Here is a 25,027-nt window from a genome sequence, read left to right on the forward strand (position 1 = left end):
TTGATATTATGAATTTATCTCTGTGTTAGAGCAACTTCACTACCTCAGCTCATTCTGTATTTATTAATTTACTCCATTATGCTTTTGTAAGGTTCTTAACATATTATAGGATGAAAATATAGAGATACCCGCTTTTGTATTTTTTTAACAAAAAAATTTAGATTGAAAATAATATATATATATACCACTAAGATTAATCACTGTTTAAAAAAAATCACAGTAATGACAGGTCACAATTATACTGTAAGTGGTCTAGTAAACCTCTCAGTATTCCTATTAACCTCTGTGCTTCATGCATTTCTCATATTAATATACTGAGAAATAACACAAAGAAACATATGTACTTTTCAAGGCAGATGCCAAAGGTTTAATGGATCAAATTATTTCTGTGCTGAATTTTTATTCACCTACTTTCAAACAGTTGGTCTTTTACTTTAGTCCAACGTTAAAATGGAATTATAAATTTCTGTCTTAAATGGTGTAAAATAAAACATACTAGAAATGAGTTTGGTTAACAATAATAGTTTGAGTAATTGAAATATCTTTTTGCCTTGGCCTTTCTAGCTCCCTAAATCCTTGTTTTAATAGCAAGTTTAACCTAGATGAGGGCATGGTAACATTTTTGTAGAAATAATGTGTGTGTGTGTTTGCATAGTTGTTCCTTGTCCGTTATTATAAATCATTTGCAAAAGACTTTTCTTTAGGGCCACCATATTTATTTAGGTTTATAATAGAACAAGGATCCTCAAAATGTGTGATGTGATGATCGTCACCTAAGGACCTTGTTGAAAATGCCAATTCCTGAGTCCAGAGAGCATCTAATTCAGTAGATCTGAAGTGCCAAGAATACATACTTTTCTCAATGAGAATCTCATAGGATTCTGAGATCTGTAATCTTCAGTCCCCAGTTTGATGGAGGGTGAAGCTTAATGAAGGGAATTTCACCATCATAAGGTATATCTTTGTATAAAAAGTTGAGGTTTTTGTTTCAAGGAGAATGAAGAGAACCAATATGTCTCTGATGGTTCAATTAAGTGACTGATCTTTCTAATAATAATTTAGATTTTAAGTGAGTAGACCCTTAGATAGACTCTCCAAAATTCTCAATAAAAGGAAGGTATGAAGACATAAAGAGTGACAAAAATTCAAAGGAACAGCAAAAAATTGACTTAGCTTTTAGCCAGTTGTCACAGCTCTCAAGCAGTTGTCACTGACTTTCTATTTGGTGAGCTTTACTATGGGTATTAAATTTGGGGTGGTCTGATATATTGTTAGAGGCCCTTTTTTTTGGCCACTCCTAATTCCTGGCCAGGTATTTCTGAGAATGTGCATATAATTAGATGTGTCAAAAGAGCTGTTTCTAAGAGAATGCTTAGGATTAACCTTTTTGTTTTTCTAAACCATGAGTAGATAAAAACAGAGCCAAGAAGCACTTAGCACTTTCACACCTGCTTTAAAGCAAGCAGAATTACTGTTGTTCCAGTGCCATAGGAGAGATTCCAGAATGAATGAAAACTTCATCTCTCTCTCTCTCTCTCTGTGAGGGATGGTGAGGAGGAAGTAGCTGGAGGCAATGGCTAATGTTTAAGAGCTCTAATCTTCATAAGCTGAGATCCTCAAGTAGAATTAAAGACTCCAAGACTCCTACTATCTGTTCACTGGGAATTATGTAGTTTTACATATATTCCATCTGTAAAGAATGTCAGAGATGAAGGCAAGGAAGAAAAGATAAAACTTTCCCACTGTAGTCTCGCAGGCTCCCATGGTCTGCTGGATTCGGCCAATTTGCCTTTGAAATGTGAACATCAACACTCTACGTACCTTCAGTCCTGAAAAGAGGATTTGCCCAACCAAACAGACAGAAAAGGCAGGGCAGTTCATGTTGGACTGAGATGAGGAGACATAGAATGATGGGGAAATAGTTTAGGAAAGGAAAAATAATAAAAATGCAAAAAAAATAGCAATAAAATAAAATCCAAATTGCTTTTATGACAGGAAAAAAAAATGAAACTATGGAAATTTAAATCACTGTTGTGAAGGGTGGCCTTAAGAATTGCTCCAAAAATGTAGAGAAACAATACAGAGAAGTCAAACTCATGAAAGAGAGGTGATGACCAGACAACCAAAAATGGAATCCTTGATGAAGGTAGCAGGATGGGGATGGGAAGCAAATAATTAAATAAAAAGTACCCATCACTATTCTAAACTTACTTTCTGTATTTTAGTTTATTTAGTAGGCACTTTCCATAGTTATTCATAATGAAAAGCTTACATTTTAAACTTTTTTTTTAACTTTCCTAAATTAAAAGAACTTTCCATAGTTATTCATAATGAAAAGCTTACATTTTTAACTTTTTTTTTAACTTTCCTAAATTAAAAAAAGTAACTGAAGAGAATTCACTGATTACTAGAAAAACTCAGTAGAGAGACTTACCTAGCGCATTCTACAATATATTTTGAGTTACCAAGACAGACAGATAAAATCAGGCTACCACAGATAAGGTCACAATAGTACTAAATGCCAGAAGAAAATGGAGTGGTACATATTTTTAGGAGACAGGATAATCACATATCCAAACTGATAGTAATGTGTGAAAATTCTCAGATATATAAGGACTTGGAAAATATAACATTATTCTTTAAAAATTTTATTGAAGATATATGTACTTAATAACTGAGTGATGAATTACAACAGCAGTTTTCAAATTATGGTTTCTGGACAGCAGTAAGCATCACCTGGGAACTTATTAGAAGCACAAATTTTTCAGGCTGAACCCCAAGACTTACTAAATCAGAAATTCTGAAGTGTAAGGCCCGCCAGTCTATTTTAACAAGCTCTCCAGGTGATTCTGATGCACAGTAAAGTATGAGAACCATTGAATTAAATTATGAATCTGAGAATTAGAAAGCATTCCATAAATGTTAAGCTTTTAAAATATTAACCATATATGTCGGCTTAAATAATTACTGGAAGTTGAGTTTTAAAATTAAATGCTTGTGTCAGAATTTAATCCTGAAAAAGAGGCCATAAGTATTAACAAAATTTTAAAAGGAAATAACTTAGATCTAAATCCCATATTATTTTAACAAAGAAAAATTTATAAGACATAACAAAAGTAAGTGGGTGGGAATTCAGGTGTGCAAATATTTTTATCCTAAAAAGGATATATTTTTTTTTTAGTTTCACTCTTCACTTAGATTATTTTAAATATATAGGTTGTAATAGCCTTTGGAAATAAGGATAATTATTATGTGAAATATGAAATTTAAAAACAACATATGCTATTAAATACCTATCAATAAATCTAATTAAAGAGGTAAAATACCTACATTCAGAAAACTATAAGACATTGATGAAAGAGATTGAAGACAACACAAACAAATGGAAGGATATACCATCCTCATGGATTGGAAGAATTAATATTGTTAAAATGGACGTACTACCCAAAGTAATCTACAGATTGAGTGCAATTCTTATCCAAATACCAAGGGCATTTTTCACAGAACTAGAACAAATAATTTGTATGGAAACACAAAAGACCCCAATAGCCAAATCAATCTTGGAAAGAAGAGAAAAGTTGGAGGTATCATACTTCCTGGTTTCAAACTCAAATACAGCTTTGAGCCATCAAAGCAGTATTGTACTGGCACAAAAACAGACTCATAGACAGATGGAAATGAGCCCAGAAATGAACCCACACTTAAATGGTCAATTTATCTACAACAAAGGAGGCAAAAATATCCAGTGTGTTGGGAAAACTGGACATCTACATGCAAAAGAAGCAAACTGGACTACTTTCTCATACCACATACAAAAATAAACTCCACATGGATTAAAGATGTAAATGTAAAATCTGAGACGATAAAAGTCCTAGAAGAAAAACACAACCAGTACTCTCTTTGACATTGGAGTGGATTAGCAATGAGATCCTGCTGTGTAGCACTGGGAACTATATCTAGTCACTTATGATGGATGATGATAATGTAAGAAAAAAGAATGTATACATCTCTGTGTAACTGGGTCAACATGCTGTACAGTAGGAAATTGACAGAACACTGTAGACCAGCTATAATGGGAAAAATAAAAATCATTATATAGAACTGTAAAAAAAAAAAAAATGATATGACTTCAAACTAAAAAACTTTTGCACAGCAGAGGAAACTATCAACAAAACAAAAAGGCCACCTACTGAATGGGAGAAGTATTTGCAAATAATATGTCTGATAAAGGTTTAATGTGCAGATATGTACAAAGAATTCATACAACTTAACAACAAGAAAATGAATAACTTGATTAAAAATGGGCAGAGGAACTGCATAGACACTTTTCCATAGAAGATATACAGATGGCCAACAGATACGTGAAAAGGTGCATAACATCACTGATCATCAGGGAAATGCATATCAAAACCACGATAAGATAGGGTCTCATACCTGTTAGAATAGCTATTATCAAAAATACAACCAATGAAAAGTATCGTCAAGGGTGTGGTAAGTTGCAGTGTTGATGATAGGTAAAATGGTATAGCCACTATGCAAAACAGTAGGGAAATTCCTAAAAACCTAAAATTACAAATACCATATATGATTCAGCACTTCCACTTCTGGGTATATATCTGAAAAAACAAAAATACTATTCAAAAAGATGTATACACTCCAGTGTTTACAGCAGCAATATTTACAATAGCCAGAATTTGGAAGCAACCTAATTTCCCATCCAGAGATGAACAGATAAATATGATGTGGTATATATATATATATATATATATATGTATAGAGAGAGAGAGATTACTCAGCCATAGAAAGACTGAAATAATAGTATTTTTAGGTGGACTAGAGGGTATTAACCTAGGTAAAATAAGTTAGAGAAAGCCAAATACCATAGGATCTCACTTACGTGTGTAATCTAAAAAAACAAAACGAACAAACATAACAAAATAGAAACTGCAGCATGGAGAAGCAGATTTCAATAAACAAAAAAAAACTATGTTCTTATAGTAAAAGACACTATTGTAAGCATGACATTTATTTCAAATTAAGTTATATGTTTAATGCAGTTATAGAATTACAATAAGCTTTTTTCTAAGACATACTAAATTGTTTTAAAGTTCAGAAGTAAGAATAAATAGGAAAAAAATTCTTAGTAATATTTTCAACCAGAAGAGAAGTGAAAAAGGACATATGCAACCGATGATAATTAAGCCAATTTCAAAATTATGATAATTTTTTAAAATGTTTGCTGGTATAACAATCAATGACAAACCAAAAAACAGAACAGAAAATCCTGAAACTCTGTATTCCAAAGGATGTGATATATTATAAAAGAAGACTATCATGTAAATTGGGAAAAGATGTTTTATTAAACATATAATGAACGGATAAATAATAGCTCTGGGGAAAAAAATCTAAGTATATATTTTCTCCTTCCTATACATGAAAATACATTTTGTATTAAATTAAGAGTATTGTGCCAGATTAAACTACTGAAAAAAGAAAAAAAAAATGTGTGAATATTTACCCTACTTGAAAATGGAAAAACTTTCTAAAGATGAAAGCTTTCTGAAAAAAAATCACCTTGAAAATATCGAATGTATTTGCATGTAATCTTAAGCATCTGTATTTTTTTTTTTTTATCTTTTTTTGTCTTTTTTTGTTGTTGTTGTTGTTGCTGCTGCTATTTCTTGGGCCGCTCCCGCGGCATATGGAGGTTCCCAGGCTAGGGGTTGAATCGGAGCTGTAGCCACCGGCCCACGCCAGAGCCACAGCAACGCGGGATCCGAGCCGCATCTGCAACCTACACCACAGCTCACAGCAACACCGGATCCTTAACCCACTGAGCAAGGGCAGGGACCGAACCCGCAACCTCATGGTTCCTAGTCGGATTCGTTAACCACTGCGCCACGACGGGAACTCCTGTATATTTTTTTAAAAATCATGAACAAAATTAAAATATGAATGTTAAAGTGTTTGTAGGATAATAACAGTTCCTTCAGAACCAAGATTTATGCCTTGTCATTAAGCGAATGCCATGTAATATAATAGCTCAATAAAATACCTCAAGAAAAAGACTAAGAAACAGCATGCTTTTACCAGTAAGTTGACTTTCTAATGACGTCCCTGAGTTTATAGCATAATATCAAGGTATAAGTTAATAAAAGCAGCTCTTTGCTGGTCTGGCTTGAACCAGAGGTAGAGTTTTAAAGTTCTTTGAGCAAAAAATGGAAAATAGATAATAGCACAAGAAAAAAAATACTTTTAAAATTAAGTTTACAGGATATGCAAAGTAAAGCAGCAGTGAGCTATTTTTAGGTATCAAATTGGTGAAATATTTTAAAGGTGGTGGTGAAGTAGATATTTTGACACTCTATTTATGGAATTGAAATTTGGTAAATATTTTCGAAAAATAAAAATAAAACCTGTGTCCTTCATGTGTACCTGACCTCATTTAGGAATGGCCCTTAACTTAGCACGTGTGCTGTATTCTCTATTTCTGGATCCCATACATTCCTCATTCCTAGTATATTTACTGAATATATTTTTCTGGATCTTTGCTTAAATACTTCCTGAGAAAGAATGGTTCTTAATTTTCTTCAGTGTTTTCTTTTAGTTCTAATTTTTAAAAATAGGTTATCTCATATTTGAATCTTATTGCTCTCTCTTTTGGAGATTTATTATTCTGTGTTTTGGGAGGTATTTTTATATCATTTCAATCCCTTAACCTATTATTGTATTGGTAGTTGTATTTTAATTTTCTTAAAATTCTTTCTTGCTTTGCAATAGTTTCTTTTTTATTGATCTTTTGATGCAATGCTTTCATGTTACTCTTTCTAAGAATATTGTTTCTGTTTTTTTCTTTTACTTTTTCTTCAGTTCTTATTTGTTTCTATTTCCCCCCTTCTTATTAATTCATTTATTTTGATTTTTTGTTTTGGTTTATCTAGCTCATGTGGGAGACTTCCTGAGATGTCTAGGGATCCAGGGCTCTTTTTCTTGATTCAGTTTTAAGCTTGAGACACTGAAAGTTGATTGGAAGCTCTGAGTTTCTGAGTGAAGTTGATCAGCTATTGAGTCTAAATGTAGATGATTGTACAGTAAGCTGTCCTTTTTACAGGGGCTCACCAATGTAAGGTCTTTTGAGGTCTTTTCTCTAGGAATAAGTAGTTTCTTAAGAGTAGAACCCTCAGGAGTTCCCATTGTGGCGCAGTGGAAATGAATCTGGCTAGTGTCCATGAGGATGCAGGTTCCATTCTTGGCCTCGCTCAGTGGGTTGGGGATCTGGTGTTGCTGTGAGCTGTGGAGGGGGTCACAGATGTGGCTCAGATCCCATCTTGCTGTGGCTGTGGTCTAGGCTGGCAGCTATAGCTCCAATTCGACCCCTAGCCAGGTGTGGCCCTAAAAAGCAAAAAAAAAAGGGAGGGGGGGAAGAACCCCCAAGTCTCCTATCATGGAAGCACATGTCTTCTGATAGAAAAGGAAGGGAGAATGACTGGTCCTCTCGGTGTTCAATATACAAACCCTCATTTCATTTCCCTGCCTTTCATCCTCATCTCAATCACAACTAGTGCTTCCACTAGTTTCGCTAACTGGTGTACCTCTGGTGCACTTCCTCCATAAATATACATCTCTGGTCCCTAATGGACTACGAGAAACCTGACTGCAAAGAATGCAAGAGGGAGCCTGGGATCCCATCAACTCTACATATCAATCTTCAAAGGATGCTCCCATTTTCAGTCCCTTGTGAGCCTCACTCCACCACACTACTGTGTTCCGCAGCCCCTAGAGTTTCTGGGAGTTCCATCCCAGGAATCCTCCTAAGTTTCTACTCAGTCACCAACTGCTTGTCAGCTCACCTTCCATCTTCCAAAATTTCTCATCTGCAGAAGATGCCTTCCTTTTCCCTTTTGTCTTCATGCCTCTGTGCTTATTTTCTTTTAATACTGACTCACTATCATTTAGGAGGGGTTTTCAGGAAGGAATGAATCGTTCCTGAATCACCGTTTCATGTGAATCTGCAGTGTTTCATCAAATTACGTGTTACATTTTATATAATTAAAAAACAACCCTTTGGAGTTTCTGCTGTGGTGTACTGGGTTAAGAATCTGACTGTAGCAGCTCAAGTCACTGCAGAGGCATGGGTTTGATCCCTGGCCTGGTGCAGTGGATTAAAAGATCTGGCTTCCTACAGCTGCATTGTAGGTCACTATTGCAGCTTAGATTCAATCCCCAGCCCAGGAATTTTCATGTGCCATGAGTGTGGCCTTAAAAACAATTCTTTGAAAAATTCAGTATAAGAACCTTGATATCTTAGAGAGTCAACATGTCACATTATATTTTAATGGTAAATTCTTGCCATTCATTAGCTCAAGTTCAGTGTCTACCAAGATCTATAGGAAAAAACTTTATGAAATACCTTTATCTTAGTAAGAGTCTGTGTGTGTGTGGGTGTGTGTGGCTTAGTGTCTGTGTGTACATATGCACACATAATTAAAATTGATATGGTACTAGTAAATTTCATTGTGCAAGGAAGATAAATTATATTCTGCACAGAATTCAGGATTTTAGATTTCTTTAGCTTTTCGCATCATTGCCAAATGACAAGAAACTGTTTCTTTTTTTCCAATTATGCACATCAAATTAGCTTGCTGCTTGTCCTCCTTTTCTCCACACAAGTTTTGAAACTTTTATTTAGAGAGTAGCAATGGCAGGAAGTCTGCTTGGGGGTAGTAATACCACCAGGTAATTCAGGATAATTGAAGCACTGGTCTGAGACTTTCTAAATCTAGACATTGAATTAAGAACATTGAGGAGTATTTAACTAATGCAGTTTCGTCATATGCTAGTATATTATCAACAACAATTGTACATCTCTTTCCCTATCCACTCTCCTTCTGGAGTTTTTGGCTGCCCTGCCCTAAGCTGTAATGCACTAACAGGGCAGTCAGATGGTACCTGTCACTTTTGAAAATGGGAACCTCTGTTGTAACCTGGCACATTTCTTCTGGCTTTGAAGTCCCTGAGTAGGCAAGCTTTCCTTGACATTAGATATTGTTCAAGTCAGAGGGGAATACATCTTTGAATATGGAAAAATGTTAAACTACAATCAAAGAGAAGTTAATATTTTTTTGATCTTTGCATTTCCTGGAACAGGCTGAGTCATGAGATGAATGACAGTAAGCCCTTAAATGGCACATTAGTCAGAGTTAGCTACATAAAGTGAACTGGACAATTGCAAACTAAATACATAGATCAGCACTGCCAAAGAAAACATGTTGAAGAAAGTGCCTTACCAAGGAAACCTGGAAGAGCTATTACCCATGACTGTTCAGTTAAATTATGAAGAAAAGATCGGTGGACCAGTAGACATTTGAGCATGACCTTGATCAGAATGCACCCAAATGCTAAACTGGTCCATTACTTGAAATCAGTTATTCATATATATTTATAATTATGTTTTATTGAACATTTATTAATTGACTATTTTATAAGTATTAAAAAATTGAGTTGCTATTTTCAGCTGCTCAGCAATACAAGACTGAACAAGGCAGCTAAACTCTTTTGCTGTCACGGAGATTAACATTCTAATAGAGGAGCGAGGCAATAAATAAATAGGTAAGTAGACACTTAATGCGATATAGTGATAAGTTCTCTGAAGAAAAGACTGAAGAAGGGATAGAGGAGATATACGATCGCAATTTTAGACAATATGGTGGTCAGGAAAGACTAAAACCAGGTGTGGACACAAGCCATGTTTTTACCTGCAGAGGGAAGCACAGCACACAGGCCCTGAGGTGGTGGGATGCTTGGGAGTGAGGAGCTGTGGGGCGAAGTAAGGTGAACGAGGAGAGTGATTGGCAATGAGATTAGAGGGGTCACCAGAGCTCAAGTGGGCCCTCTATAGACTTGGGTTTTTATTCTACTATTTAGGATAGTTGCACCATCTAATTTCTCCTTTTAAATCAAATGTCACATAGCTATTGTGTGACCAACAGAATGGAGGCTGGGAGATCACTTTGGCGGCTAGTGCAGGAATTCAGGCAGAAGATGATCATGACCTAGACTCGTGAGGCAGCAACGGAGCCAGTGGAGGGTGGGAATGTGCAGTCAGGATATGTTTTGTAAGAAAACCAGGCTGGTGGCTTGGGTTTTGGAAATGAGAAGAAGGGAAGTTAAAGATGACTCCAGGTAGTGTGGGTCAAGGATCTTAATGAGCAATGATGGCACTTCAAGTGATGGAGAACCATGGAAAAAAACAGCTTTATGGCAGAGGAGTGGGGAGGAAAATCAGTAGTTCGTTTCCAGTGTGTTGGATCTAAGATGTCTATTAGAAATGCAAGGGAAGATGTATAGTCACTGATTGGATATTGGATTAGGAAGCTCAGGGGAAAAGAAGAGCTTAATACCTAACTAGAGGATTTTGACTGTAAACAGTTCAGGGTATTTAAAAATCATGAGACCTGATGAGATAAAATGCATACAGATAAAGAAAGAAGAGACCCAGAGACAGTTTCCACATTCTGTGATCAGGAAGAGCAGGAGGATCCAGCAAAGGATGCTGAGAGGAGGAAGACTAGAAGGCATAGGTGGCAAGTACCACACAAGAGCTGTGCACATCTGTGGATGGAGACCAGAGAAAGAAACTCATCAAGGAGAGGGGCAAAGCAAAGGGCTTCTGGAAGAAGTCACGGTTGAGATAAATCTTCAAACTTTAGGTTTATAAATAATTGGCAGACTACTGTCCACCCCTCCTACGGTCTAAATCTTACACCTTTTGAAGGGATGCACATTCTTATAGGAAATAACACAATATGTATTGAAATAACTCAAGTAACAATTCAAAATTTTTAAAGCACTTTCACATACAATAACCTGTGTGATAAATGGTTGTGAGTATTGTTGCCCAGAGTTAATAAGGTTAACAAATTTGTCCTAAGACAATAGAGTACCAGTAAGACAAACAGAGTACCAGCAATTGAGAACAGAACCTTTGCCTTCTGAATCCTACTACTTCCCTATTCTTTTCACTCTACCCCCTGTTGAAAAGAAAAGACCAACTCAGAGAAAGACCAACTCAGAGGAAGTTCTGTAGGAGCTCCATGGAGGCAGAGATCACTTCTCTCTGGAAGGATCAGAGAAGGTGTGTGGCCAAGATATTATTTTAACCAAAATTTATAGAAGGGATAGACTTCTAGGATGCAGATTGCCTTATCGTGGCATCCCAGGGCTCTGCATGATTTTGTCCCAGCCAACCCAACCTCATCTGTTGTCATCCCTTACCACTACCCCCAGCTCATGATAGGCCGTGCCGAGCTACCTGCAAACACGCTAGCCCATGCTAAGCTATGTCACTTCTGTATCATGTCAAGTTCTCTATTGCTGATGGACCTACAAACATTCTGTTCCATTAAACATGGAGCCAGTCCTACCATCAGAACCAGTCTTTCATTTATTAAGTTACAAGCCCAGCATTTTCCTTACACTCCCCAAACACTTTAGAAGTCTCCCCCTCCTGACCACATGCAGACTGTGCATCACGCTATACGATTGTATAGATTTCTACTTCTAATTTCTAGTCTCTCTTCCTTAGACTGTGAACTTCAGGAGGAAAGGACTTACCTAGCAGGTAATTGATGCTAGTCTCACTCACTGGGGTACAGTGGTCGCTAACACTGATCAGTCCTTGCCCCCGTGGAGCTTCTAGTAGAACATGACTTAGTAAGAGCTCATTGGATATCTTATTGTTGTTATTATGATCATTGTTAATGAGTATATGTGCTTTGTTCAAATTGTTCCAAATTACTTGTACTTAGATGTATGTATCTGAGCTAATGTTTATTTTACTTATTTTAAAGTTCATTGCACTTTAAACTATAAGCTTCTTAAGATAAAAATTGCCTTAACTGGGTGGTTTATAAAGTCTCCTATGAGCAAACTGGGCATTAAGTAATAATTCACAGGCTATGATGACAATAATTTAGTTTGTGCTTCCTTCCAAATAGATATTTTCTTCAACTCTACCCCTAAAATTCAACAGGAAAATTGAAAAGATAGCTCACGAACTTGTATGTGTGTTTCATTAGACATTGTCTTAGCCCTAGAAATTATTTAGTAATAATTTTGTTCCCAAATTGTACAGTCACCAAGAAATTTGGGGGCTGCAGGGTTTCAAATAATGCAGATGACATATATCAGCCAAGTAAAACACCTGCGTTTTAGTATGTGTGAATTCACGCAAGAAAGAGGACAGGATTGAGAGAGCTGGATAAACGTCTCACCAAAAAAAAAAAAAATCAGTAAACACAGAAATCCTCCAGGAAAACTGATACAGTAATTTAATCACACATTGACAATATCTATATATTCCTAGATAAATGCAAAAGACCTTCCAATTTGTAAATAGCTTAGCACCTTCCTCAGTCCTCTTCATTGCTTGTTAAAGCCCTGGCTGGTAAATACGCAAAAGCAAAGGTTTACGCTATAAGTTTTCCTGCCATTTTGCCATCACTGGGGAGGTAACTGTACCTTGTGAGAGGGAATAGTTTAGAGTGTAGATGAGGGTCAGTGTTGTCCTGTTAGCCTGTTAGCTGATTTATAAATTTCTGTGTTGATTTTCTGCATTCCTTTTATTTGGCCAAGATTTCAGGGGTCAGAAATTATTGAATTTTACCCTTAGGCTTTTTGCACCCATGGCAAACCATGTTTGAAAGGCTTGATTATATTAGAAATTTACATTTCTAAAATTCACCTCTTTGCTGGAGATACCTTCCAACTTGCCCTGAACCTGAATTTAATGCTGAAATTCTACGTTGTGAATTTAAAATAATAGTCATCTGCGAGTTAAGTTTTGAAATAACTATTTCGTATTTAACAAAAGTGAATATCAAGGATTTCTATCTGTTTAATTTTGTGGTACCACATGTAAAATGTACTGATTTTCTAAATCTGCCAAGTAACTTTAGGGTTGAAGTTTTGCACATTGATTTCAGCTGAAATATAATTTTATAACTAATTGTCACTCTTCTTTAAAACTGATGATAAAAGTGCACTTCGTTTATTGTAATACAACTGAAAAGTTCGGTGATTGGCCACATGGGATTTATCTGATCTCAGAGACACCTTATAATAAGAAAACTTCAAGGTGTTTGTCCTTTAATATTCTGCAGAAATTATCCCCATAAGTCTGACCAGATAGGGAGTTTGTAAAGTATCTTTTCCTCGGTGAAAAAAAAAAAGCTTGAAATGGGTAAAGATCACTGCATCATTAATCTACTTAAAGATTAACCTTTTAAACAGCCAAGATTTGTAACATACTTGTTCTTATTCAAAGTTCAATTGTGTTCAGCAGCATGGAAAGTTTTATGATTGAATAAATGTAATTATAGTATATGAAGATTTAAAAATAACTCAAGGGATTGGACAAAGTTTTCCAGTAGTTAATCATTAAAGAAGATCTTAAATCTGTGCTTTAAATACAGATAAACCTAGTTATAATGATCTCATTAGTGCTTTATTAAGGTTATCTATTTTAGTTTTTGTCAGGAGAATTCAGATGGAAATGAACTCCTTAACATATTTGGAAAGGGTTGTGGATCATTTACTCAGATGAAAGACCTACTATAGCTGACTAATTGTTGTGTAAATAAAGATTAGAACTAGAAGCAACAGAATATGCTTCTAGCAAAATGTAGCCCTCTCAAAAAATCAGCTTCTGAGCCTATGCTCTCTACGGTATTTTTATTTGTTTATATTAAGTTAGTCAGGAAGTAATTGAAGATGTAGTGGAAGTTGAAGAAGAAATAGAGAATAAACAAGAATTTTCCTAGGACATGACAGAGTGTCAAATCAAGGCCTTTCACAGGTGTTCAAAATTTGGGTTTTTGAAAGAAAAAAAAAAAATGCCTGTTTGCCTTTGACAAAATCTCTTGCCCTAAGTTCAAATCACAGGGGGAAAAAAATCATTTTTCAAAAAGAGGCTCACAATTATCTCAGGGTACTGGTTTGCTCTTAAAAATGAACGTGGTGCTAAAAGGGTTGGTGATATAAACACACTTCGGAGAGAAGAATGCAGTGAATGTGGTCACAAGGCAGCATGTTTGAGATCAGGTATGGTTATTCAGGGTGCGGAAGTCCTTACGTTCGTTCGTTGGAATTCTGTGACTCAATGGTTCACCAGGGGGCAGACGGGGGTACAGACGGTGATTTGAGGATGGATGCAGTAGAAAGCAGTGGTAAGCAGGCAGTAAACTGAAAATGGTCTGTCTCTTTAAGCCTTGGTAATTGTCCTCTATGTTATTTTAATTTTCATTATTAAAATTGATACTTTTGCAGGGCTTTCAAAACATAGGATTAGCAGAGGGTGGACAATATGCAGATTTCTGGGGAAATATTGAATTTAAAAGGACAGCCTCTTTGATGTGTATTACAGTTTTACCTTCAATGCATATTACCTCTTCTCCAATGATGAGAGGAGGCTATGATAAGTATCACCACATCCAATTGATCTCAGAAGCCTGAAAAACCTACTTATTTAATGTTTTTCTGAGCTGGTCTTTTTCTTCTCACCCTCAAAATTATCTCGGACTGGTAATAATGAAATAAACTCCTACCTACATCCATGCATTGGTTCCAGCTGAGGTCGGGAAAGGGGAGAGATTTGAGGGAGTGACAAGGCCACTAATAAGGCAAAAATAGCCCTCATAGCAGATCGTTCCAAACTGTAATAACCTCAAAGCCAATGGATATGACACCTCAAATTATTAGCCAAACAAAGATGTTATTGTGGAAAAAGTTTTATCTGGATAATAGAGAAATATGGAAAAAACATGAAATCAGTAATTCCATCCTCAGCTCTAATAACTCTTCACTACTGTGTGTGTGTGTGCATGTGTACATTATACATGTATGTTTTATACACGTGCAGTTTATAATTTATCACCATAAAAACTGTATATTCAATTTTATTTACATTCTTTTTCTTAAGATGATACCATCATAAATACTTTTTCATGCTATTAGAAATTCTTCATGATTATCATTTGTAATAGTTGGAAAGTATTCCTGGATGGCCTACAATATAAGAAAAGTAGCGAACACACTGAAAAGTTATTATTAAGCACTCACAGTTAGAGCCTTTGGAGCAGGTAGTGGACCAGCCAGAGCTGTTGATACATATATCCTTCTTGAGGGACTAATGGTGACGATTCCCAAAGAAAAGTTGGGTTTCTGCTTGGTGTGATGGGTAGTGTTGTCCTCCATGCTGAGCTCCCCCAACAGCTAGTAGGGACCCTGTGCTCAGCTAGCAAAGCCAACAGAAAAGCCAAATAACGAGCGTCCCTGTGACACTCTGAGCTCCCATACTTTCCTCTTCCTTCTCTCATTTAATCCTCTGAAGAATCCTAGTGAACACGTCAAGATAAGAGAACCAGGATTCAGAAATGGGAAGTGGTTGTCCATGTTTTATAATTGGACGAGGGTCTGAATTTTAAAGGACTCTGTTGCCATGCTAAGTACGGTGCTCTCTCACTGAACAAAGCTTCTCCTCAGTGGCTCAGCAGGAAGCACACTGCTCACAAAAAGCAAATACCACCTGATCTTTTGGGACTGGCTGTGGAGTTAGAGTGGTACTCTACACTTCCTCAAAACTGACAGACAGGAAATCAGGTCTTGATCCTCCTTATTTGCACCCAAAATGAAGAATGATCTGGAATATAATCCTTTGCAAGCTACAACTTCACGTTGCCTTGAAGGCTTGATCGAGGACAAAGAGGAAAGAAAAAAAAAAAAAAGTGTGTTCCCAACTCCATCTCTTTTTAAATCAGCATTTGAGTAAGATGCTGAGCTCTTCAGGAACTTTCTGCTGTGGGTCAGATGAATTACTCTGACCTAGATAAAACTCTGGTTTCTTACTAGTCTGCTAAAGGGAGAGCCAGAACTAGATGATGTAGCATTCATTTGAAATATTCACACAAAAGGTGAAGAAAATCCCCCAGAGGTCCCTTGACAAAGTAAAATGGAACATTGAGCTTAATTGCATGGGAAGGCCAAAGATCCAGGCCCCTGAATGGCAGACCCCAGCAAGGTTATTTAATCCGGTGCTAGGTTGCACTCCTAGAGTGTGTCTGGATGCTTCCTGTGCACTCTGTCCATGAGGCAGAGCTTTCTTCTAGCAGAGGATTCTGAGCACCGCTGCACTATTTGTCATTCCCTGGCTAGTAGTCTTCCTCAACACCCTAAGCCAAGTGGATGTTGCTGCCTGGGGACATTTATTAATACCCTTCTGAACTCAGAGGGACGAATCATACAGATTTTATAGGACAACATCTCTCTGAAATCCATATTCTACTAAAATTACTAGGAGCTAATTCTTGGGAAACTTAGATTAAGTTCTTTATTTCTGGATATCTCCATCTTATTATCTAAAAAAATCTGGTGATGGGTAATAACTTTATTCAGTACCACTATTTGTCTAAATTCACAAGACCTGGAAGTAATTTTTACTTTTACTCAAAGCACGATATATTACTTTTCTCAATAAAATGCTGTAGAATACATCTGATACGGAATGTTTAATTTATAAAATTCGGAGTAGAGGAATCAAACTTAACACTACAATAAGGGAATGGGGTTTTCTTAGAAAATTGATCATATACATGGAGAATACTAAAATGGTCTGGCTTCTGAGTGGCTAGTTACATGCTTGTAATTGAGCAAGTTAGCAGAAGACCAGAAATGATTTAAGAAATATTGTATTTAAAAGTTGGATGAGAAGACTAAAGTATTAAATTTATCTCATAATCAGTATTGATATTTTAAAAATACATTACAGAAAATAGACAGTGAGGTTGTTGTACATCGCAGTGACACAAATTCTGCTACCATCAAATTCCCAGAGATGGGGCTCATAATGGCAAATGTTATTCTTAAAAATATTGTCGTGGGATATGTTATATCTGGATGTTAAAGAGACTGATTCAATTCTTTATCCTTTAAATGTATTTGCAAGAGAGCCTACTATATGCTGGACACTGTTCCAAAATCTGAGCAGACGGCAGTGAGCAGAGGTGAGGGTGGGGACAGGAGGAATAAACAGTAAGTAAGGATAGTTTCAGATACTCCTGATATGAACATAGAAAAACTAGGCCTAGGTGACATAATTTTGAGAGAGAGTAAAGCTATGGGGCTTTAGGTTGGGGTAGGGGTCTCTGAGAAATACTGTTTAAGCTGAGACTTGTAAAAATAAAAGGTGCCAATGATGCAGTAATATGGATGCCTTGAGCACTGGGCAGAGGTAAAAGGGCATACGAAAGACCTACTGTCATGAGTTTAGGAATTTAAGAAACAGCAGATACAAGTGAGGCAGGAGCATGACGAGCAACAGCAAGAGGAGCATGGTGTAATTTATCATGAGAATTCCCAGCATCCAGTAAGACAATGTCCAAGGATAAAAGGGATAGTGAATAAGAGCTGATTTGCCCTTGTTATCTACTGGGGGGAGGGGGGGAGTTGAAGTGGTTTTCTAAGAAAAGACAACACAGTGTAACTAAAAACTGTGGGTTTTATCTTTCCCTAAGTAAATTTTGACAGCTGATGGAGAAAAACAAAAACATTTTTAGGTCCGGAAGCCTCAGTATGTTTGTTTGCAAGCTTTGCCTTGATCAAGAAATCTCTGATAGGTTGATAAAGGTGGAGACCCACGTTTGTAATAATCCGTAGACCTAGGTTCAAGTCCTGGAGTGTAGCTTTCGGCTGCTACCTTGTGTCCACTTGACCCATCCAAGCCTAGTTTTTCATTTATAAAATGTGGTAATAGTTATGAGGGTCAGCTGACATTTAGGAAGCTTAAGTTAGGGACAACGATGGAAAGATTTGCCAGTACATAAAAGTTCAAAGAGAATTTAAGAATGTATCTCAGACATTTGTCTTACCTTAGTAAAACCAATATGATAAATCAAAACTAGTATTGTTTCAATGACTCACTGGAGTTCTCAATCCAGAAATTTGCAGACTGAGAAGAGAAATGTGGCATTTATGTACTAAAAATCAGAATTGTCAGTCACAGCTGTCTATAGTTAACCAAAAAGAGCTGGATCATGGTCTGGTTGGTCTGGTTGTTTCAGCCTGATCCTCGCTATTGCAGCATTGATCGGATTTCCTCTTTAGCCACTGTTTTGGATAAAAAACTAAGAGAGATGATATCAAGGCCATTTTCAGTTGTATTTGAGGACTTGACATATATGAAAATTTTGATCACCAAAAGAAGGGGATAATGTTTCAATTATGTGAAATTTATGTTCAATATTCTGTTTTGTTTTTGTTTTTGCCATAATCTTCATCATACTCAGTTTCATAGAATGCTTTGTCAAGTTTAATAAAAAGGAAAATGTAGATTACTAATCTGTATCTCTTAACCCAGAAGAGTCAAATAGCAAAAAGAAATGTATTATTTTAGGAAAAAATACAAATTGTAATATCATGTTTTATCCTTAATCACCAGAGAGGATGTCAGTTTTCTTTATCATAAGATTGATCCTCACTATGTTTTCTTAAATGTAAAAAATAGTGGCTGTAGAAGCCCAGAAACCTCATTGCATCATCGTAGCAGAAGATTCTAAGTGAAGAGTTATTAAAGTTGCAAACTATTTGTTTTTGAGTTTATAGGAATCATTACCCATCAACTCATCTGTAATACATTTATTTCTCAATATGGATTAACATTTTTGCAAGCTTTTTTCTATATTGTAATCATGGTGGGGAAATGCTATTTCAAACCTCAGATAAAAGCTTTATAGTGATTTCATGTGACAGAATTTTATCTCGGTTTCAAGGAATCCTAATAACAGCATTTACAATTCTTCTATGCAATTTCTCTTCTTCTTGTTACTGTAGAAATATGGAAAACACGTTCTTGGTTTACAAAGCTGAAAGAAAAAAAAATCAACAGTTTAATCTGAGTGTTAGGAAAAGGATCACAAATCCTGCTATAGTATTTTGTATTTAAGCTAGTTTCTGTACAGGCCTCTGACATGCCCCCTGGGAGTTAACTATTGACAAGCATGCTTTGGCAATCAAGATCAAGCTTGTTGAATTAACACAGCTCAAGTCTTGCATTGACACTATAACCCAAGACTGAGAAGTCTTATCTTACCCCATTTATTTTGGCTTTATAGGTGATACTGTACACTTGAATCAGGGATTTTCACTGTATCTTAAGTGCTACAACCGTGGATTAATTTGATTTGAGTGTATACTAGTCCTTATCATGTTCACAGTGGAAATTATAAATGAAGTGTAACACTCATTGTTTTCTCTCCCAGCATGGATCCAGAATAAAACTGACTATAAACCTAAGTCTAATATCTTTTTTCTAACCAAAAATGTCTTATCATTTCCGCCTCCTAAAAGAGAAAAATAAGGACAATTTTGTCCTTTATGTATCTTCCAGTTACAGTTAATGTATCCCAAATTGCTAATTCTTTAGAGGCTGTGATCAAAAGTTAAGACAAATTATAAATGATAAAAGAAATAAAGGCTGATTATTTTTCGTTGAGACTCTTAAAACTCAAATGGCCACGTCCCAAAGACAGTCGCTTTTCTAAAACTTAAAATTAATGGTCTCCAAGTTTTAGAGGAAAACAGAACCCTTTTCCATCTTCCAGGAAGTTAAAGAATGCATTTTGGTGATAACTAGGAATAGTGAAGGTGGTGGTAGCGGAGGTAAGACCTCGCATTCGCGGATGGCTTCCGGTGCAGCAGACTCTAAGGGGCGCACTTAAATGCGCTTTCTTGTTTAACTCTGGGGGGTAAGTATTTTCACTGCCCCCATTTAGCACATGAAAAAAACAGAGAGAGCTTCAGGAACTTACCTGACCATGCTCAGTGTTTCCTAAAGCGCTTATTTCCTTTCCCATGGATATACCCACGGTCAAGGTGGTAAGTAGATTTTTCTCCTGCCCTCGCTGAGTTCCGACCGCAAAAGAGGAGGCGTGTTCACCTGTAGGGCTGCCGTTCAGGGTGACGTTCTGCTCCTGTAGAGGGAATGAAAGGAAAGAACAGGGTGACTGCGGACCATCCAGGAAGGCCCCTCAAAGGGCATAACATTTTGTGTGGGTTTTCAAAGGAAGCATAGAAGAAGGCAGAGAACATTGCTGGCAGTGGGAATGGCAAAATTGACACAGAGATGGGAATAAAAGTGATCTCAAGAAACTGAAAATAGTTCAGTGTTTGAGGAGTTACTGGGTAGAGGCCACATAAACGATGCAAAGAACTTACTGAGTTTAAACTTCAAAAACATCCTTGCCAGCTGATGACTGCGAGCTGAAGATAACACCCAGAGCCGGTAGGGGGATAAACAACGCGTGCCAAATGCCTGGCCTCGTCTTGCTTCTCAATTCTAAGAATGCGCTTTCATTTTCTCAAGTAAAAGCTTACTCTCTGCAGCCTTATAAAACAATTTGGAAATGACCTTCTGAAACTTATTATTTTTTTTAATGAAATAATCATTTGACACGATTTTCCTTCTTATTTTCCTGCCTCCTATAGCAAGGTAGGAGAGAGATGCAAATTGTTTCTTTCTTGATGTATCGGTTCTTCTTTTGTCTCTTTCTCAAAGAGGGCTGTCATAGCTTCATCCCCAGCAGCAAATGTCAGTTGGTACTAAACTTTCCCAAATTTTGCAGTTTTCTAAAATAATTTGGAATTGATGTAATTTTGAATACCTATGTTAATAATAAAGTCTAATTGTAAGGATGACATATTTAAGTCAAAATTGTCTGTCACAGTGCCCAGCATGTAGAGGTACCCAGTTAGTTCCCCTGCGCATTCTCTCCCATCACCTTTAGATATTAAAATACCCCTCAAGGAGTTCCCGTTGTGGCTTAGCAGTAACGAATCTGACTAGTATCCATGAGGACCCCGGCTCAATTCGCGGCCTCGCTTAGTGGGTTAAGGATCGGTGTTGCCATGAGCTGTGGTGTAGGTTGCAGATTCAATTTGGATCCAGTGTTTCTGTGGCTGTGGTATAGACTGGCAGCTGCAGCTCTAATTCAATCCCTGGCCTGGGAACTTCCATATGCTGTGGGTACAGCCCTAAAAAGACAGAAAAAAATAAAATAAAATAAAATTCCCTGCAAAATCTGTTCAGTACCACACACAGGAAGAACTCTGCGTATTATGCCAATGTCCCATTTGCCACTCATCTTAGTCCCTTTAGACCAAGTCTCTACAATCTAGCAAGCATCTACTTCCCCAGGTACCTCTCGGATCATTTTACAGACCATCCACTCAAGGCAAACACTTATCTCTTTGTTCTGTAAAATCAGTGTATGCCTTCCACCTCCATTCCTTCCATAAATGTCTGAAGTGTGGAATGCCCGAGGCCAATTATCTTACTTTGTCCTTTGATGATTACTCGCTCCCAGCACATCCTGGAATTCACCCACTCTCCGATTTCCTTTCAAAGTGTCCACTGTACTTCATTGGCATTTAGATAGAATGCATCATATAGGTATGTTCAGTCTACATACCCTATCTCTAGTAATGTATAACCCAAGTTAGGTTAGGGATATACTTTTTTTATGTTTTTGACCACAAATGAATTTTCGCTTTTGAAAATAAAAATCATTTTTTTTTTTTTTTACCAAGGAGGACATTCAGTAAAGTACATATATGTAACTATTTCATAAACTGCTTAAACGTTTTAACTTAAGGTAGTTGTGAGATGAATCATCATGCTTTTAGTGATTATTAAAATGGGGTATTCTCCAAATGACCTAGTGCCGCCAGACCTTCCAGAATACTTTCAGTAGTTCTTGAATATATTCTCTATCTTTTTTCTTAGGTCAGTACAGAACACTGCCATGTGAGTTTTGTTACAAAAAAGATACAGGAATCTCAAAAACTAAATATTTAGAAACTGATGTAACTAGTTATAAAACCATAATTATATAAGAGAGTGTTCCTTTGTAGCAAGAAGTCTTCACATCTGTCATCCAGTGTTTTAAAGCCTATCGTACTTATTAGCTGACTATTTCTATTATTACCATTCTACAAGCAACTGCCATTCTCGAAACTGATTGATGTTTAGGAATAGAGCACATTTATTACATGTTGCCAACTTCAGAGGAGCAATCTTATAACCTACAGTGCTTTTTGAAAAGTGATGATACCTTATATTTCTGGAACTAATCATTGCTAAAGAAAGTAAAAGGGTGAAAACATCATATTTTTTTTTCCTGTGAAGAACAATCATTGCATTATATCCCATTCAACTATAAAATGATTATAGTGTTTTATCTGCCAAGAATGACAGTGGTGAAAGGTAACTTTATATACATCTAGAGATATGTGTACATACCTATCTATCCATATATGCCATTGTCCATATCATTTCCCCATTTTAGTCTGACGAGCCTACCTTGAACAGGTGTATGGGGAGGCTGAGAATAGAAAGCAAGAATTTAAGCTTGTTGAGTTTGAATGTGAGCAAAAATTAATGATAATTGTTTTATTATTGTACTGCTCCTTCCAAACTATCGTTGTACAGTCTTCAATCACCATTCTTTGGAAGTTCTTGCCTTCAGTCCACCACCTTGACTTTTTGCTGTGACCACACCTCACCTGTGCTGCTTGATTTCATCTACTATCCTTAAGTCACTGTCCCGTCTTGACTGAATACTTTGGTCCTTGGTTCACTGGTCTTTCTGTCACTCCAACTTCTGCCATCATCATTTAGAGATAAGAATTATAAAATACTTAAATATATGGCTAGTATCTAGTAAGGGTAACAGATTTTAGCTATCATCATCATCAGAAACCTCAGAATCCAGTTGCTATATATTTTTCAATTTCCAAAGCTATATTTTAAATGATATGGTAACTAGTATTTGTGTAACACTTTTACTATTTCAGAGCATTTTCAGAATTTCATTTGACTCTTGCAACAACTTCATGAGGTAGGTGTTGTTAGCTTTATTTTTGAAGTGATTAAAATCCAGCTCATGGGAGCTATTAAGAGAGGGAAGCGGAATTTACACTGAGGTTTTATGACCCTAAAGTCCATCGATGGACAAAATCTTAGCAAATGCTTTCCAGTGGTCAACATTGTCACACCTCTTTCAGTCTAGAGGACTATATATAAATAAGACATTTACAGAATCCCAATTGTACAGTACACCATGCATGCCAAACCAAAATATAACAGACTCTATTCCATGTTCCTAAATAGCTCAGATATTTTCCACCTAGATAACCTCAGGTACTCCCTCAAATCCAAATTATCACCCACCCCCCCAATTAGCATAGTTAATGACATTAGCCTCTGGGTCTCCCTGATGCTCCCAGCCTCTTACTGTGTATATCTGACTAATCACAAGGCCCTATTTGGTGGGGCTCTGTATGTGACACGACTCCTTTATCTATTCTCAATCTCTATAACCTTGATTTAGTTCAAACACTTGAATTTATAGATGATGACCTTAATTCTATTTTTTAAGTCATGTCTGCTTTACCCACTACCCAATCAGATAGCAGTGTATACTTTAAATAACTTCATTTCACTGCAATTACTGGGGGTTTTTTTGTTTTTTGTTTTTGTTTTTGTTTTTTTTTAGTAGTTTCTGTTTTTTTAGTAGCTTCCAGTGGATTTTTTCAAAGCTGAAGTAAAAGATGTGGAGAATAGTTAATTCCACATGTTTTCACCAGCAAACAACCGTATGGAAATCTTCTGCAACAAGGTCTTATTGCTTAATCCCATAAATTCGGGTTCATTTGTTTGGATTATATTGGATGTGCAAAAAGGAGTCCTCAATCACAACACACTCTCATGACTGGTCTTTTCATGGGCCCCTTTACAGATTTACTTATTAACGCATTATGTTATTACTCTGATAAGCCCATGATCCCAATAACTCAATTTAAGAACTAGAATGTTAGCCCATTACTGACACCCCTGCCCCTGTCTCACCTCAGAGATAACCACCATCCCACTCTTGATGATTGTATTTTCTAAGTTGTTGGTGGTTTTCTCTCTAATTTTATCTTGTGTGTTTTTTGTGTGTGTGTGTGTGTGTGTGTAGTACACCTCAGAATACGATATTTGGTTTTGCTTGGATTTGCACTTTAGACAAAGGGGATGATGCTGTATACGTATCTTTGGAGACTTATTTTTTTACTCCAACAGACTTAATTCTTAAGTGACCTTTAATAACCTCTTCACTTTCACTTTCATCTTCTTCTGATCCTTATTTAACACCACTGTCATTTATCAAGTCTAAAATACTATTCGATCTGGTGACCACTCTGCTCAAAATTATCAAGGGCTTTCACACTCTTGTAAGAAAAAAAACCTAAAAGGCTGAGTGGAGTGTAGGACCCTTCCCAAATCAGCCCCCGTGTATCTCTCACTGCCTTATTTGAGCTCTTCTGAAAGACAAATCTGAGAGGAAAACTTGGGTGCAGGTAGTGACTTAGGAGTTGGTCTCAGGAAGCAGGCATGAGGGAGGAGGGCGCAAAAGGCAAAGATGAAGCAAAAGCCGGTGCAGGATGTTATTCTGAGATGACAGTTGCAAACTCCGAGAAGTATAGGGATGGCAGAGGGTCTCACTAAATCTTCCGCTTACAGAGTGGGAAGCTGAAGCATTTATGCAGAGGTGCCCAGCGCCACCCACTTGAGGGCTGTCCTGCTGTGCACTTCCGTGGGTGCAGTTGCACAGGCCTCGTAGGCTTTTGCTGTGTCCGCAGTGACCCTGGGGCACAAGGTAGAAAGAAGCCTAGCAGGATGTGCAGTGGACATCTGCCTTCTTGGGGTTACTAATAGCTGGCATTGAAGTGTCCATAGCAGCTGCAGTTGAAATCAGAGGCCAGTGAGGAGATGAGATGTGGGTCGCAGAGGCACTGGCCGCTCTCTCTCCAGACTTGTCTCCTTCCTGTCCACGCATATCCACTGATTACTCTAGGCCTGTTCCACACCTCGTGTCCCAGTTACTTCCAGATCTTTGATCTTTTGCTCATGCGGTTCTGTCTGTGATTCTTTTCC

The 25,027-nt window shown here is 37.0% G+C and overlaps 1 protein-coding gene and 1 long non-coding RNA gene across 3 annotated transcripts in view; one reads left to right on the forward strand and one right to left on the reverse strand.

The window, feature by feature from the left end:
• The window catches only part of DPYD (dihydropyrimidine dehydrogenase), a 780,991-nt gene that overhangs the window by 586,849 nt on the left and 169,115 nt on the right, over positions 1 to 25,027 (forward strand).
• Positions 5,654 to 20,036, reverse strand: LOC110260441. The gene is made up of 2 exons (XR_002343743.1): positions 19,860 to 20,036; positions 5,654 to 18,914 (listed from the first exon to the last, which is right to left on the reverse strand). It is a non-coding gene; the product is annotated as an uncharacterized LOC110260441 (long non-coding RNA).

Source organism: Sus scrofa, chromosome 4, assembly GCF_000003025.6.
Source record: "Sus scrofa isolate TJ Tabasco breed Duroc chromosome 4, Sscrofa11.1, whole genome shotgun sequence".
NCBI lineage: Eukaryota > Metazoa > Chordata > Mammalia > Artiodactyla > Suidae > Sus > Sus scrofa.